The sequence below is a fragment of the Crinia signifera genome, chromosome 6, assembly GCF_055691185.1.
Source record: "Crinia signifera chromosome 6, ASM5569118v1, whole genome shotgun sequence".
Lineage (NCBI taxonomy): Eukaryota > Metazoa > Chordata > Amphibia > Anura > Myobatrachidae > Crinia > Crinia signifera.
Window position 1 is genome coordinate 104,370,552 of NC_139222.1, and position 14,710 is coordinate 104,385,261.

At 46.4% G+C, this 14,710-nt stretch overlaps 1 protein-coding gene and 1 long non-coding RNA gene across 3 annotated transcripts in view; one reads left to right on the plus strand and one right to left on the minus strand.

Annotated features, from left to right (window-relative positions):
* The window catches only part of ZBTB46 (zinc finger and BTB domain containing 46), a 50,563-nt gene extending 49,962 nt beyond the window's left edge, over positions 1-601 (minus strand). Inside the window, exon 1 of one of the 2 annotated variants that reach the window (XM_083146695.1) lies at positions 463-601. The gene's annotated coding sequence lies outside the window, so the exon portion shown is untranslated. The remainder of the gene's footprint in view (positions 1-462) is intronic. The other variant, XM_083146693.1, reaches the window with a different exon arrangement.
* A 207-nt stretch (positions 602-808) lies between these two features.
* The window catches only part of LOC146007923 (uncharacterized), a 64,900-nt gene continuing 50,998 nt past the window's right edge, over positions 809-14,710 (plus strand). Inside the window, exons 1-2 of the long non-coding RNA XR_014444420.1 lie at positions 809-893; positions 3,796-3,824. This is a non-coding gene — a long non-coding RNA (uncharacterized LOC146007923). The remainder of the gene's footprint in view (positions 894-3,795; positions 3,825-14,710) is intronic.

Genomic DNA, 14,710 nt, shown 5'->3' on the forward strand with positions numbered 1-14,710 from the left:
TATAGTTGTCCAATGCAGACTGTATTATATTACCATATGTGCATAGTGCATGCAATATTTCCTGGCACACAGATAGCGGCAACGCACGCTACATTCAAACCAAATTATTGTATAGTCCGTACCTATTGCCCCTGAGCCCTTCATATGATGCAAATGTAATACCCCAATACACTATAAACAGTCCCAAGCATTGATCTCCATAAACAACCTAAGGATTTATTTCTATTATTGCAGTCATATGGCTATGTGTAACCAACCAGACATGCGGCTCCTACTCTATATATGTCTATTACACCTACAGACACTGATCCCCCTGAACCGCCGCCGTACAGACACACACACATAGCCAGAGACCCCGACAGGCACAGCGCCCACACGCTCTCCCCGTCCTCCCCCCTTCATAGCACAGGCTGCAGAGCCGCCACACAGAGGCAACGTGCTCCGGTGCCGCACGGAATGTACCTGTGTCCGGTCTCCGGTCAGTCGGTGTCTGTATCTGCTGCGCGCTCCCGACACTGTCAGACGGCGCAGGGGGCGTGGCCTCAGCACAGCCGGCAGGGGGCGTGGCGACTCCCTCTTCACACAGCGAAGGAAACCACACCCCCCGCCCTCTTTCTATTGGCAGAGCGGGAAACAGCAGCCTCCTCCTGCCCTTTAAGGGCGGAGACACGGACAACGGGGCGGCGCGTGATTAAGATATGTTTAATTATCCGTACATACGCCCATTTCCCCGGTACCACTGGTTACAAATGTGAGTAACTCCTCCCCTCGGTTCGAGGCCCGGCCTATCTGTCAGTCGCTAGGGGCGGAGCCACCTGCACGGTGTGGGATTTGGGAATCAAGACCACGTGGGCGACAGAAGGGGACATGTGACTTGGGAAATGCCATCCGGGGTCAGTCAGTGTGAGCAGCAGCCACCACAACCATGTTATACCCGCCTGTAGTCCTGTGTGTGACCACTTTCTGTCCATATCCACACAGCTTTCATGTTATCCTGTCCTCCACTGTATCTTCATAGCTTATGCTCAGTGTATTTTAATATCCATACTGTGAGCTCCTGTGTATGTTTGTATCTGTCGTCTTAAATACATATAGGAATGTATGTTAATATCTTGCATACATATATGCAGAGCTATTTTTGTGCAGGCTCCAGCAGGAACTGAGGCCCTTATTTTAGTTCACTCTTTCTGACAAAATATTTCTTAGATGGACAAAACCGTGTGCACTGCAGGTGAGGCAGGTGTAAAACACCACCCAAATCTAATTATCTCTGCACAAGTAACACCTGCCTCACCTGCAGTGCACATGGTTATGTCCATCTAATGGTGCCCATACACGGTCCGTTAAACGGATCCGTTTGGGTCTTAATTAGCATGCATCGTATCGGATCGCATGCCTAGTGCATGCAATGCGATCCGATATGATGTTTAGCTAGTACAAAAAGTATGTGCAGCACATACTTTTTGTACCGTACTATGTGATGCGCGGGAGCGCGCATCGCATAGTACAAAACGGACGGTCCGGGAACGGACCGTCTATGGGTACCTTAAGAAATATTTTGTCTGAAAGAGTGAACTAGAATAAGGGCCTCAGTTCCTACTGGAGCCTGCACAAAAATAGCCCTGCATATATTTGCAGCACAGAATCAACTTCATTGGCCAGGTATAATTATGTATGCTAGGAATTTGATTTAGATTGCTCTGCAACAGCCAGTTAGGTACAGTTAAACAGTGACAGATATACAAACACAAACAGGTATAGGCTAGATCAGTGGTAGCCAACCCTAGCCCTCGAGAGCTACCAACAGTTCACATTTTCCAGACAACCTAGCTGCTGCACTCATTAATCACTGACACATTTTAAACGATCCACAGGTGGAGCTAATTACTTCACTTGTGATTCTGTGAGGAGACCTGCAAAACATGCACTGTTGGTAGCTCTCGAGGTTTAGGGTTGGCTACCCCAGGGCTAGATGTACACTGTGGGATATAGACGCAGGCAACACATTCCTGCCGAGCTGCACAGCACCTAGGCAGCCATCAGCGGCGCCACTGGTCATTGCAGCAGCCAGGTAGGTAACAGTGTAATGGTTAGCATTACTGGGTTCAATTCCCACCATGGCCCTAACTGTGCGGAATTTGTATATTCTCCCCATGGGTTTCCTCCTGGTACTTCAGTATCCTCCCACAATCCAAAAATATACTGGCAGGTTAATTGGCTTCCACAAAATTAACCCTATAATGAATGTGTGTGCATGTACATGTGGTAAGGAATATAGGCCCTGATTCCAGTAGCTTCGGTCCTCCAGGTGTTCGCATGGGGGAACGATGTTTGTGCCTGATTATGCGCATACACAACCTGCACTAATGGCATGGTGTGCGCAAGGGGGCGGTGCTCTGACATGGGAATGCCCAGAGTTAAATGGGGCAGGCAGCTGATATCACATGACAATTGACCATTTGCTCCTAAACATGGAAAACAGACACAAATCGGTCCTACAGACAAATTGGTCAATGTAAGGTCCATACACACTAGAATATATGAAAGACATAAGATATTGGTGAACAATTTCCCTTGAGCTGATCATAAAAGATATTGTGCATCCACACTGAATGATGGGTGCAAGCGGCATGAGCAATATTGGCAGATTGACCTGCATGTCCGGAAGATGTCAATATCGTTAACAATGGGGGGGGGGGCATTGATAACAATATTAGTCATACACACTAGAAGATATTGCTCTCAATATCATTCAGAAGCCTCTTGCTGAATGAGATTGATAACAATATCTTCTAGTGTGTATGGGCCTTTATACAGATGAATGCTTTTGTCCATTTCCCAGCGTTTGAGAGCAAACGGTTGATTGTAATTTGTTCCCAGAAATTTCCAGATTTTCATTCCAACCAGTCAGATTGGCAAGATAATAATTTAATGTGTATGGGCCTTTTTTCCTCAACTGTCACCTGCAAGCCGCCTCCCCCAGTCCAGGCACCCTAGGCTACAGCCTATTAAGCCTATTGGTTAATCAGGCACTGATCACTGTATGATTTGGGCTTTGGTCAATTTTGACTATGAAGCCAAACCCCCTTTTACAGAGGCCACTTCCGGAGCGTGCTTCAGAGCAGCATTAACGAGTCCCAATCTTAGGAACTAGCCTGACAACTGTCCCTAGTACAGTGGCTTATTTATAATGGGTGCAATGTGTGCTGTCACACAGGCCCCCTGCGTCCCAAGGGGGCCCACACCGCACACACTGCACCCATTCTTTAATACTTCGTTCCATGATGAAGGCTGCCAGAATTGCTGGGAAAATGGACTACACACCATTTTTCTGGAGGGCTCACGCGTGCGCAGTAGAGGCTGCATCCAAGCCTCCTCCTCTCTTAAAGCACCCCTGCCCTAGTACACATTATTTAATATAGCCAAAGTATATTGCAAATAACTCCCATAATCTTGGCTATACCTGTTTATCCTGTGTATCTGCCCTGGTATCGTCTCAAGTGCAAGTACTTTCCACCCAATATCTTAAACATCTGTATGCTTGTCTATGTTGGTAGATGTAATACAGTATATGATTACCTAATCATATTTTGCCTATGAAAATGACATGTTACTAAATATGTAAGCTATTGTTACATGCTATCCTATTAATTAGTAAAAAACTGCAATATTTTTACACCCGTATAGTACGATTAGTTGTTCTGAGTTAATCCTTTTCGTGCATAAAATTACACTTTATGTTCTGTATAGCATGTACAATTAATGCAATATGGTCTGTCTGATTCTTACATTTAGGTATGGTCCTTGGATGCTGTCATATACAGGTAACAGTCATTCTCTGGCTATAAATATTTTGTGAGTTGGAATACTGAGGGTTAACAGCACTGGGAGTTGTTGGAGAGTGGGGGTTGGATAAAGGTTACAGATGGGAGCTTGGGGGTAGTTAGGAGACTGGAGGGATCACTGTGGATTCCTGGGGCTGTGGGAGGGCCACGGTAGAACTGTAATTTTCCAGAGCTTGTGGAAAAGGGCTGAAGGGAGGGAGAGGTGTGTGCTACAGATTAATTATTATAATAATTATATATATATATATATATGTGTGTGTGTGTGTGTATGTGATATATATATATATATATATATATATATATATAAATAATTAGATAGGTGTCCATGACTAAAGAGAAGTTAGGGACACCTTTTACTTGACTTGAGACAGCTAGTTGTATCTCTCCCAAAACCAGCAATGTCCCCTCATAAATTATTGCAGGCCATTAGAATACAGGTGACTGCATATGCACTCCTACTTTTTCTGAGCGCACAGGTGCTGTCTTCACAGGACCTGTAACTGTAGACGCAGCTAAGGGGGATGGGATTTAAGGAGGGGGGGGGGGGTCTGCAACAAGCTATAGATTTTGCTAGGCTAAGACAGGTTGAACCATATGTTTCACCCTGCTTCTCAACCTTGCTAGTGTCTGCATAGGTAATATGAGACCGTATAGAATCAGTCACATGGGTGGAGGGCCTCTCTGATTGTAAATGGGTTAATAATACAGGGACCGCACTCCCTGTATGCGTGATGAAGCTTTGTACATGGATCATCTGCCAGTGCAGTGTCATCCACTCCTTTTCACAGCTATAGGTCTTCTCTTATAATAAGCCAAGAGCTGCCTCCACCCTCCCTTCTCTGCATCTCTACTGCCAGTCGGATAAACAGTTATTTTTGGGATGGCATGTTAAAAAGAGGAAATACCACTGGAAGAGTAACCTGCACAGTTTGGTGTTTGTCAGTCGCTTTTATCTTCACCACAGCCTTTACAGTCTGACAAATTGTGGCCGGTAATCTCTGTTTTTGTAATGTGCCCGATCCCTTTGTAAAATATTCTGGGGGCTTTTTCTTTCCAAACACCCCTTCCATACCCCCACCCCACAGGCTGGCAGCTTCCTCTGCTATCCCGTTCCTGGGAGGTGAAGGGGAGGGGGAGTTATTTCCTTACTGCCAAAATGAAAAGGTGGTTTCTGGAGCACATAGCCGGATGGTTGAGACCCACCCTATTCCCCGAATTTTGATATCCAGGGGGAATCTTTGTGTAAGGTTTCCCATCTCGCCACATTTTCTCATGGGGCCAGATGCACCAAGCTTTACAAAGTGATAAAGTGGAAAGTGATAAACTACCAGCCTACCCATTGTCATTTTTAAAACCCAGCCTGTAATGTGACTGTTAGGGAGTGTCTGTCACTTTACCACTCTCCATTTATCACTTTTGAACCTTGGTGCCTCCGGCCCATGGTGTGTGTGTGGGGAAATCTGCTCTGTATACCCTGATGAAAAAGGAACAATGTGCAGTTGCTGTAACAAGAATGACACCGTGTATGAGCACCGGACCAGTTACTTGTGTAGTATCTGGCTTGTGTTCATCGACATTGAGGGTGATTCTGGTTGACTTACAGAACTGCCCTCCGCCCGCAAGAAAGGTCCGCCCCCACCCTCGCATGCAGGTATCCCCACACGGTTGCAAACGGATGTTTTGCATAAACATCCATTCGCAGCCTACAGGGCCAAACCCACATCATTCGATGGTCACCGACCATGGCAATGCCCAGCATTTTCATGGGAACGCCAATGAAACCCTGGGCGTTCTCATGGCCGCATCCCTGGCCTGCCTCCCCATGCCCCCAGCCCATGGTTTTGTGTGCGCGTTTCCGGCCTTGAATACAGGCACACAGCGCATGCACATGCGCAGAAAATCGTTGTAAAACATTGCACACCCGTGTAAATTTGCACTGCTGCCCATGGACCAAAATAAGGTCCATTATATAGACAAGGCACTAATCCCAATGGTAAAGCACAACGGAATATGCTGCTGCTAATAAAATGTTAATATATCTATCTTCTATACAGTTTGTAAATGTTTGTTTTTCTGATTGCGATAAACTGTGAATCACTAAACTGGTTTTCCCAATCTGCAGGTAATTTTCCCAGACAGGTTTTAGGCTAATGTCTTTTGTCTTTTACAGTAGGCGAGGCCACTGTTTCTTGTTTCCCCCGTTTTCTTTTATCTTGGCCCCTGTCTTTTGAGGCTTTGCTTATATAAGCCTCTCTATGGACTCTCCCTGCTATGGAAATATTTCTGAAGCATTTTGTCGCCTTTTCTTTTGCTGTAAATGGCTTACATGCTTTTGTGACTTATTAATGGATTGTTCCTATTAGCTGTGATTAAATTGACAGATGGGTGTGGCCTCTGACAGATAGGCGTGGCCTAGTGCAGCAATCTCCATTTTCATCATTTTCAGGGGAGTGCCCAGCCCCCCCCCCCCCAGCAGCCTGCACACGGCATATCTTCAGTAATCACCACTGCTCTGCTCCCCTCCTCCCTCATGCGGGACATTGCCACCTGTGGGAGGGACAGCGGGGCAGTCTCCAATTAGCAGGACTGTACCACTGTAACCGGGACAGTTGGGAGGTATGCCCATAGGATAGCAAGTCATTTTCATTCAATTCGGGCGGAAATCAGCCTGTGAAGGGTGCAAATTAAGGTTCCGTTAGCCAGCGATTAAACTACGTGGCAACGGCACCTCACTTGTAATAGCTTCGGCTAAAAACATATTCCACAAAAATAATAATAGTAATTGCCAATTAACACATCTCTACAGTAATTATACTAATTTCAAATATGAAGACAATGAGAAACACCAGTAAAAGAGGCTTCCAAATGTGGGTACTATTATACGCCCTATTCATTGCCACTAAAACCCGGGTTATTGTCGTTATAATTGGGTTGTGGCTCAGTGAAAAATGTGCACCATAGTTAGATTTATGCTAAGGGTACTGCTTCCTTTAGCACTGTCACACATCTGGGGGCAGGTCCAGTGATGTCAGGTGGGGCATAGTTTCTACTGCTAGGAGTCTCCAGCTGCTGTTAAACAAGTGTGCAGTGTAAACAGCTTGACCCAGGATTAATTCAGGTTGGAACTACATGGTGGAATGCAGTGGCATAAGTTCGTCCCAGTTGCCCGGAGGCAAGATGTACTTTGGTCAGACCCAGAACTTGTTTGGAAAACTGGTATTAGTCGTGCCAGTAAAGCCCCGTACACACGGGGGAGATATATTGCTCAGCTACTGTATATATAGCTGAGCAATATATGGCTCAGTTTCTCCTTTTCATCAGCGACCAGAGATGGTCGCTGATGAAAAGAAACTGCCGGGGGAGCCTGTTCCTGCGACCAGCGATCACTACAGGGGTAAATACGGGAGCGCACACCCGGCGATATATTGCCAGTGTACACTCCCATCATGGGCAATATGGTCGCTTAGCGACCATATTTCCCGCGATATTATACAAAATCGCCCACGTGTGTACGCACCTTAAGAGACATTGGATTTACACAAGACCTCAGTTAATGTAATCAAAAGGTTCTCATTCGGTACTTTGTACTCAGGACCCTACACAGGTCATATTTTTCAGGTCACCTGTGGATTTTTAAAATATGACCAGGGCATTAATGAGCCTGGCTGGGGTCAGGTACTTTTCAGTGGACGTGACCTAATTGCGGGAGGCATGGCCATGCACCTTAAAATAAAATACAGAAGAAATACTACTACACTAGTTAAGCACCTACATGGCCGCACTGCAGCCCAGCACAGAGCAGCATGTTCTTGGTTGAGAAGAGCTGCTGCTGCAGCTGCTGCCAGGTAATGGGGGCCCCACTGCGCACCTCCATCAGACCTGGTCCTGAGTAATTAGTACCGCTCCTCCCTTCTCTTGGCACCATTGAATGTGACAGTTGGTGATACACAGTGCTCCTGCCAGGTGACCTGGAAAATGTCACCTGTGTGGACTGTGGAGTCCTAAAAACCAAGTTTGAGAACCACTGACTCGAGAATCGAGTATAACTGAGACCTGACCGGCGCTAACTAGAGAATTTGCAAATCAAGCGATTATTGAACAACTGTGCGTGCATACCGTTCACGTTGCGCATGTGTAATTGGAATTAGCGCCAGGAAAATGCGTTTGTATCATAAACATAATCCTTTCGCAGTTTGACTGCCAGGAAGCCAGTGTTTAGTCCTGGTAACCTGCCATTTTGTGGGTGTGTCTGAAAAAAATGCAGGTGTGCCCAGACTTTTTGAGGAAGCTGTTTGGTGCAGGATGTGTGAACATAGCCATGACTAAGGTCCTACAGAGGCCCGAAACGTTGGCAATTCTCATGTGATGGATATTAATAAATAACCTTTTTTTTATCTGCAAAAAGTGGTGAGTGCTCTGGACTACTATTATTTGGATTGTGTACCACAGAAGTATCGGTGGGATATGGGAGCACCCCATGAATGGAAACTACAGAACTGTGAGTGCAAATTGGACTGATTTGAATATATATATATATATATATATATATATATATATATATATATATGGTACTTGTTTCCTAGCACGGCCACAACGATCATGATCGTGGGCATCGTGAGGAAAAATCGGGGGCATCGTGGCCATCGCAAGCACTAAAAAATCGGGTGCGATGGTCGCGACGCGATGCCCACGATTTCCCCATAGGGAACAATGTTAAATGCTTCAATTTAGCCGCGATGCCCCCGATTTCCCATAGGAAACAATGTTAAATGGGTCAATTTACCAAAATCATCATAGGGAACAATGTTAAATGGGCCATAAACACCCCTGAACAGTGAAATGTCCCCCCAAAAGTATTTTACGCCACCCCACGATCAACGCGAACCCGAAGTGTGGCGAGCGCAGCGGTACGCGTCCTACGACCTTTTCATACCCCCACTATCCACTAGGGCGTGGAGTTGAGAATAGAATAGTGTGGCGAGCGCAGCGAGCCACCGAGCCCGAAGCGTGACGAGGGGACGCGGATACCTGTGAAGCCCGCGAAGGGACGCGTTTACCTGTGAAGGTATCCGCGTCCCCTCGCGGGGCTCGCTGCGCTCGCCACGCTTCGGGCTCAGTGGCTCGCTGCGCTCGCCACACTATTCTATTCTCAACTCCACGCCCTAATGGATAGTGGGGGTATGAAAAGGTCGAAGGACGCGTACCGCCGCCCCTCGTGGGCTCGCTGCGCTCGCCACGCTTCGGGTTCGCGTTGATCGTGGGGTGGTGTAAAGTACTTTTGGGGTGACATTTCACTGTTCTGGGGTGTTTTTGGGGCTTTCTGGCCCGTTAACCATTGTTCCCTATGATGATTTGGTGAAATTGAGGTATTTAACATTGTTCCCTATGAGAAATCGGGGGCATCGCGGGTACATTGAGCCATTTAACATTTGTTTCCTATGGGGAAATCATGGGCATCGCGTCTGGACCATTTAAGGCTTTTTTAGCCGCTTACGACGCGACCGACACGATTTTGACTATTTTCAATGCATTTCAATGGGAAAATCGGGGGCATTGCGTCGGTCGCGTCGTATACCACTAAAAATGACACACGATGCCCGCGATTGTGGCCGTGCTAGGAAACAAGTACTATATATATATATATATAAATTTTAATTTTTGTAAAAAAAATTTTTTATTTTAATTTAGTGTAGTGGATGCGGTGTCACTGGATTGGTTGGGCTGTATGGCTCTAGTGTGGCACACCTTATACATTCTATGTAACATTTAGTGCAAATTAAGTTTTAAATACAACAAGTACATAAACAATCTTTGGTTGCAGTGTCATTTGTTATAAAGTCACTTGAAATATCTTCATGCCAAACAGTGGTGTAGCTACGTGCCGCGGTGCCCGAAACAAGGGCATGTTTCACGCCCCGAGCAAGGGCATGTGTCCCCCCCCCCCCCCCCGATTTGTAGTAGGCGGACACTGTCCTAGGCTCCTAGCTTTACTGACAGCTGGCAGAGAGAGGAGGATGCGCAACCGCAAGTCCACCAGAAGAAGCGGGGAGTCCGGGAGGGGTGGGTCAGTGTCTGGGCGTGGGAGCCGGGGAGCAGGGGGGGGAGCCGGTGGCAGAGTGCACGGCTCCGGCGCAAAATGACATCACGGCGCCTGGAGCATGTGCTCCACCAGCTCCGCCGTAGCTACGCCTCTGGTGCCAAAATATACAAGTATAAATCGAGAGAAACAAAGAGAGAGAGAGAGAGAAAAAGTAAATGTAAAACGAATGTATAGTAGAGAAAGAGAAGAAAAAGGGGGGGGGGGGGGAGAGAAGGTGGAATACTCCGGATCGCTCTGACTGGGAATATGGCGAGTATACCACATACGTATAGGCCACAGAAAAAAAGATAAATAAGAGAGTAAAAAAAAAAGAGTAGTAGGACATAGGGAGGGGGAGGTCCTGAAAAGATTTGGGATGCCATGACATCTTTATAGGTTCTGGAGTCCCAGAAAACTAACCAGCGGGGGACCAAGTATCTCTGAACTGGGTGCATCTATCGTCCACCGAGGACAGGATATCTTCCATGTCCATGTAGAAATCTATTTTCTTGAACCAGTCCTTAATGTTTGGGGAGAGGAGGAGCGCCATCTCACCGGTATGACCGATTTAGCGGCGTTATTTAAATGGCAAAGCAGGGATATTTTGTACCTCGAGAGAGGAGTGGGCAGAGGTGAAATAATCAGAATAGTGGATCTGTGTGAACCGGGTCTCCCAATGTAATCTCAGAGAGTTTGAAAATCTCAGACCTGAAGGGTAGTATGAGGGGACATTGCCACCATATGGAATGGGTTGCCAGGGGCCCCAGAACATCGCCAGCAGACATTGGGAAACCCCAATGCCCATTTGGAGAGTGCATCCAGGCACCTGTACCAAAGGGGCAGTAGTTTGTATTGAGTCTCGCGTACCCCCATACTAGTGGAGCACACGTGACCCAAGCAAAAAAAATTTCCCAATTTTTTTCACCAACCTCTTCACCCAGCTCTCGATCCAATGTAACTATGGGTACTCTTTACCTAGAACGGCGCCCATCGCGGTGATCGCGACATCGCGGGCAGTACATAAACGGCCGCGACGCGATGCCCGCGATCACCGCGATTTTCCCATAGGGAACAATGTTAAAAAGCCTAATTGACCGCGATTTTGCATTCAATGCCTCAATGCCCGCGATTTTCCCATAGGAATCAATGTTAAATGGGCTACAGAGCCCAAATAGCCCCAATTAACCCTTAAATGTCCCCCCAATTTTTGTACGCCACCCCACGATCCACGCCAACCCGAAGCGTGGCGAGCGCAGCGAGCCCGCGAGGGGCGGCGGTACGCGTCCTCCGACCTTTTCATGCCCTACTATCCACGTCGGCGTGGAGTTGAGAATAGAATAGTGTGGCGAGCGCAGCGAGCCACCGAGCCCGAAGCGTGGCGAGCGCAGCGCGCCCCGCGAGGGGACGCGGATACCTTCACAGTTATACGCGTCCCCTCGCGGACTTCACAGGTGTCCGTGGCGACGCGGACACCTGTGAAGCCCGCGAAGGGACGCGTTTACCTGTGAAGGTATCCGCGTCCCCTCGCGGGGCTCGCTGCGCTCGCCACGCTTCGGGCTCGGTGGCTCGCTGCGCTCGCCACACTATTCTATTCTCAACTCCACGCCGACGTGGATAGTAGGGCATGAAAAGGTCGGAGGACGCGTACCGCCGCCCCTCGCGGGCTCGCTGCGCTCGCCACGCTTCGGGTTGGCGTGGATCGTGGGGTTGCGTACAAAAATTGGGGGGACATTTAAGGGTTAATTGGGGCTATTTGGGCTCTGTAGCCCATTTAACATTGATTCCTATGGGAAAATCGCGGGCATTGAGGCATTGAATGCAAAATCGCGGTCAATTAGGCTTTTTAACATTGTTCCCTATGGGAAAATCGCGGTGATCGCGGGTACCCGATTTTGATGTACCCGCGATTTACCCGCGATGACCGCGATTTTTTACCCCCGAAGCCCGCGATTCTGATCGCGGGCGCCGTTCTAGGTAAAGAGTACCTAACTATGTAACATTTACCACTATTTAATTTTTTTTTTCTCTCACTTTCTATATATAGCTTCACTAATGTTTAGTAATGCTATAGTATTTCAATGGGGGGGGGGGGGGGGGGTACCACACCCTGCACCTAGATATAGCGCTAGGGACCCCTAATATTCAGAGAAGCTTTTGACGATGGCTTGGGGGCATATCATACACCTGCGCAAATACATGTAACCAATATCACTGAATTCTATTATCATGTAGTGTTTAAGACTGGTTACTAATACCATTCTGTGAGTTGGGGAAAAACATGAATTTTTTACTTACTCAGTATCCTTTTCATGCACCTGAATGGTATTACTACATTAATTGAGCACCTGCCACTATATATATATATATATATGTAAGTTGTTTAATTGTACAATACGGTGTCTTTTTTTTTTTTTGAGCTAATATATCACCAAATAATTTCATCAACTGATCAAACAGAAATGAAGGAAACCATACAACTGAAGAATACAAACAATATATCATACAAGTAAACTATATATTGTTTAGGTTTGTAAAGATCATGTTTGGAGAATTGGTGTTCAGATTATCTGAGTTCTACTGTACTCATAGAAATTACATTATTTGCAAGAATGTGTATTATTAATAACACAAATTAAGCTGTCCTATCCACCCCCACTGAGTGCACACAGAAAGCAGCCATAAGCGGTACAACTTTGCATGATGCACACCACAAATTGCTTTCTAATTCCCAGTATGCATCAAATAGCTTCCATTTTCTAACATTGATTCTTGGAGAAATGTGAAACAGGAGGGGCGATAAGTGTAGAGGGGTCTCCACACTTCTTAAACTGGCCATAGATTACACAATGAGCCACTATTTACTGCATGTAATTGGCTGAATGTTATTGGGATCAATCAGATCAATCGATCAGAATAGTAACGGGAATGGTATTGGGATCCCAGCACTATCCTGCCCTACCTGTAGCTTAACCCTAACCCCCCCACACACACACACACACACACACACACTCACACACACACACACAGCCTATCCCTACCCCTCCCTTTGCTACATAAACCTAACCCCCTAACGGTCTATCACTCCCTAATATACTTACGATTGGAATGCCAGCAGTTGGGATTCTGGTGCCAGCATTGTGAGTGAAGTTGGGATACTGGCGTCTGTCTTTTGACCAGTCTCAGGGGTTGGGATCATTTGGTCTACAGCATGATGGTTGACAGTCATTAGGTCAACACCATTAGGTCGACATGGGAAAAGGTCGACATGGTTATAAGTCGAAAGGTCATTAGTTCGACAATGTCTAGGTCGACACTCAAAAGGTCGACATGGGGTTTTTCACTGTTTTTTGCCTGAATGTCAACACAGTCGACATGGACACAGTTTAAAGTGCACCGCATCCCGTCGCAGCACTCGCTGCGCTCACTATGCGTCGGGCACACTATTTTATTCTCCCTTCATGCCCTAGTGGATGGTAGGGCATGAATTACTGCCTGTCGGCACATGTCGGCTCAAATAAAAAGTGAAAAACCCCATGTTGACCTTTTGACTGTCGATCTAGACATTGTCGAACTAATGACCCGTCGAACTAACGACCTGTCGAATTAATGACCTTTTGACCTAGAACAATTTCGACCTTTTCCCATGTTGACCTAATGACTGTCAACCATCATGCTGTAGACCAAATGACCGCATCCCAGTCTCCGGATTCCAGTCTATCAAGTGTAAGTTTTGGAGAGAAGCAGGCGCAGCCCCGCCCCCCTTAACTGCCCCTGCTTTGGGCAGAATGGAGGAGAGCAGTGTAATATGTGTCATTGCATCTTGTTGGTTTGCCTTCATTGCAGCTTGGTGGGTTTATAGGGTAGAGCAACACAATAATACAAATCATTGGGTGCTAATGTCTTTTGAATGATGGGGATGGGGTCGTGATGATGAGCATCTGCTCCGAATTCGGAGGACAGCGTTCAAATGAAAAGTAAGTCCTGGCTTACTTTTCATTACTGACAGAGGAAAAATCATTCGATAGTGAGCGACCATCAAATGATATTTCCTTTGTGTGACCGCATGCGAAGGGATGTGTAAGCATATATAAGCTGCGAATATACACAGCCTAGCGAACAAGTCTGAATCAGGCCCAAAAGTGAACACTACACTCATACTATTTGACTTTGAGATATGACAGGGTAGCAGCCCTAATCTTTGGCTGTACACTCATGCTCATATTCCCAACTGTTCCCAACATGTCCCCCTCAGAACATAGATGTGTCCTGTTAACACAAATATTGAACAATGCAATACCTTGCCTCTTCACCTGCAACTACTTGTATGTATACTATAAGTTTGGAAACAACCATTTTCTTTCACATCGGTACCATTGTCATTTTGCCTTTATATAAATGTAAAAGCCCTGTCTGATTTACCATTGCTTATTTGACTGCTCTCTCATCTTGTCACTTGTAACACAATCTACCTTAAAGTGTAATTTCTGCAACCTTAAATTTAATTTTATTTATCGTTTAACAAAATTATTGTAGTTGAACATTCATATTTACCAGCACTGTATTTTATCTGTATTTCCGCTCTGTCTCTCTTACAGCCCCCATTTCTAATTCCAATATCTTTCACATCATCCACACCAAAGTATGTCCAGATTATCTTCAAATCCCCCATCGCTATTTGTCTGCTTGAACCTTTTAATTTGCACCATATCTATAAGTATCCCCCCCCCCATAAATATTCTCCCCTCCTCTGTCTCCCATCCACTCCTCTGCTTTCTTTCCCCTCCTC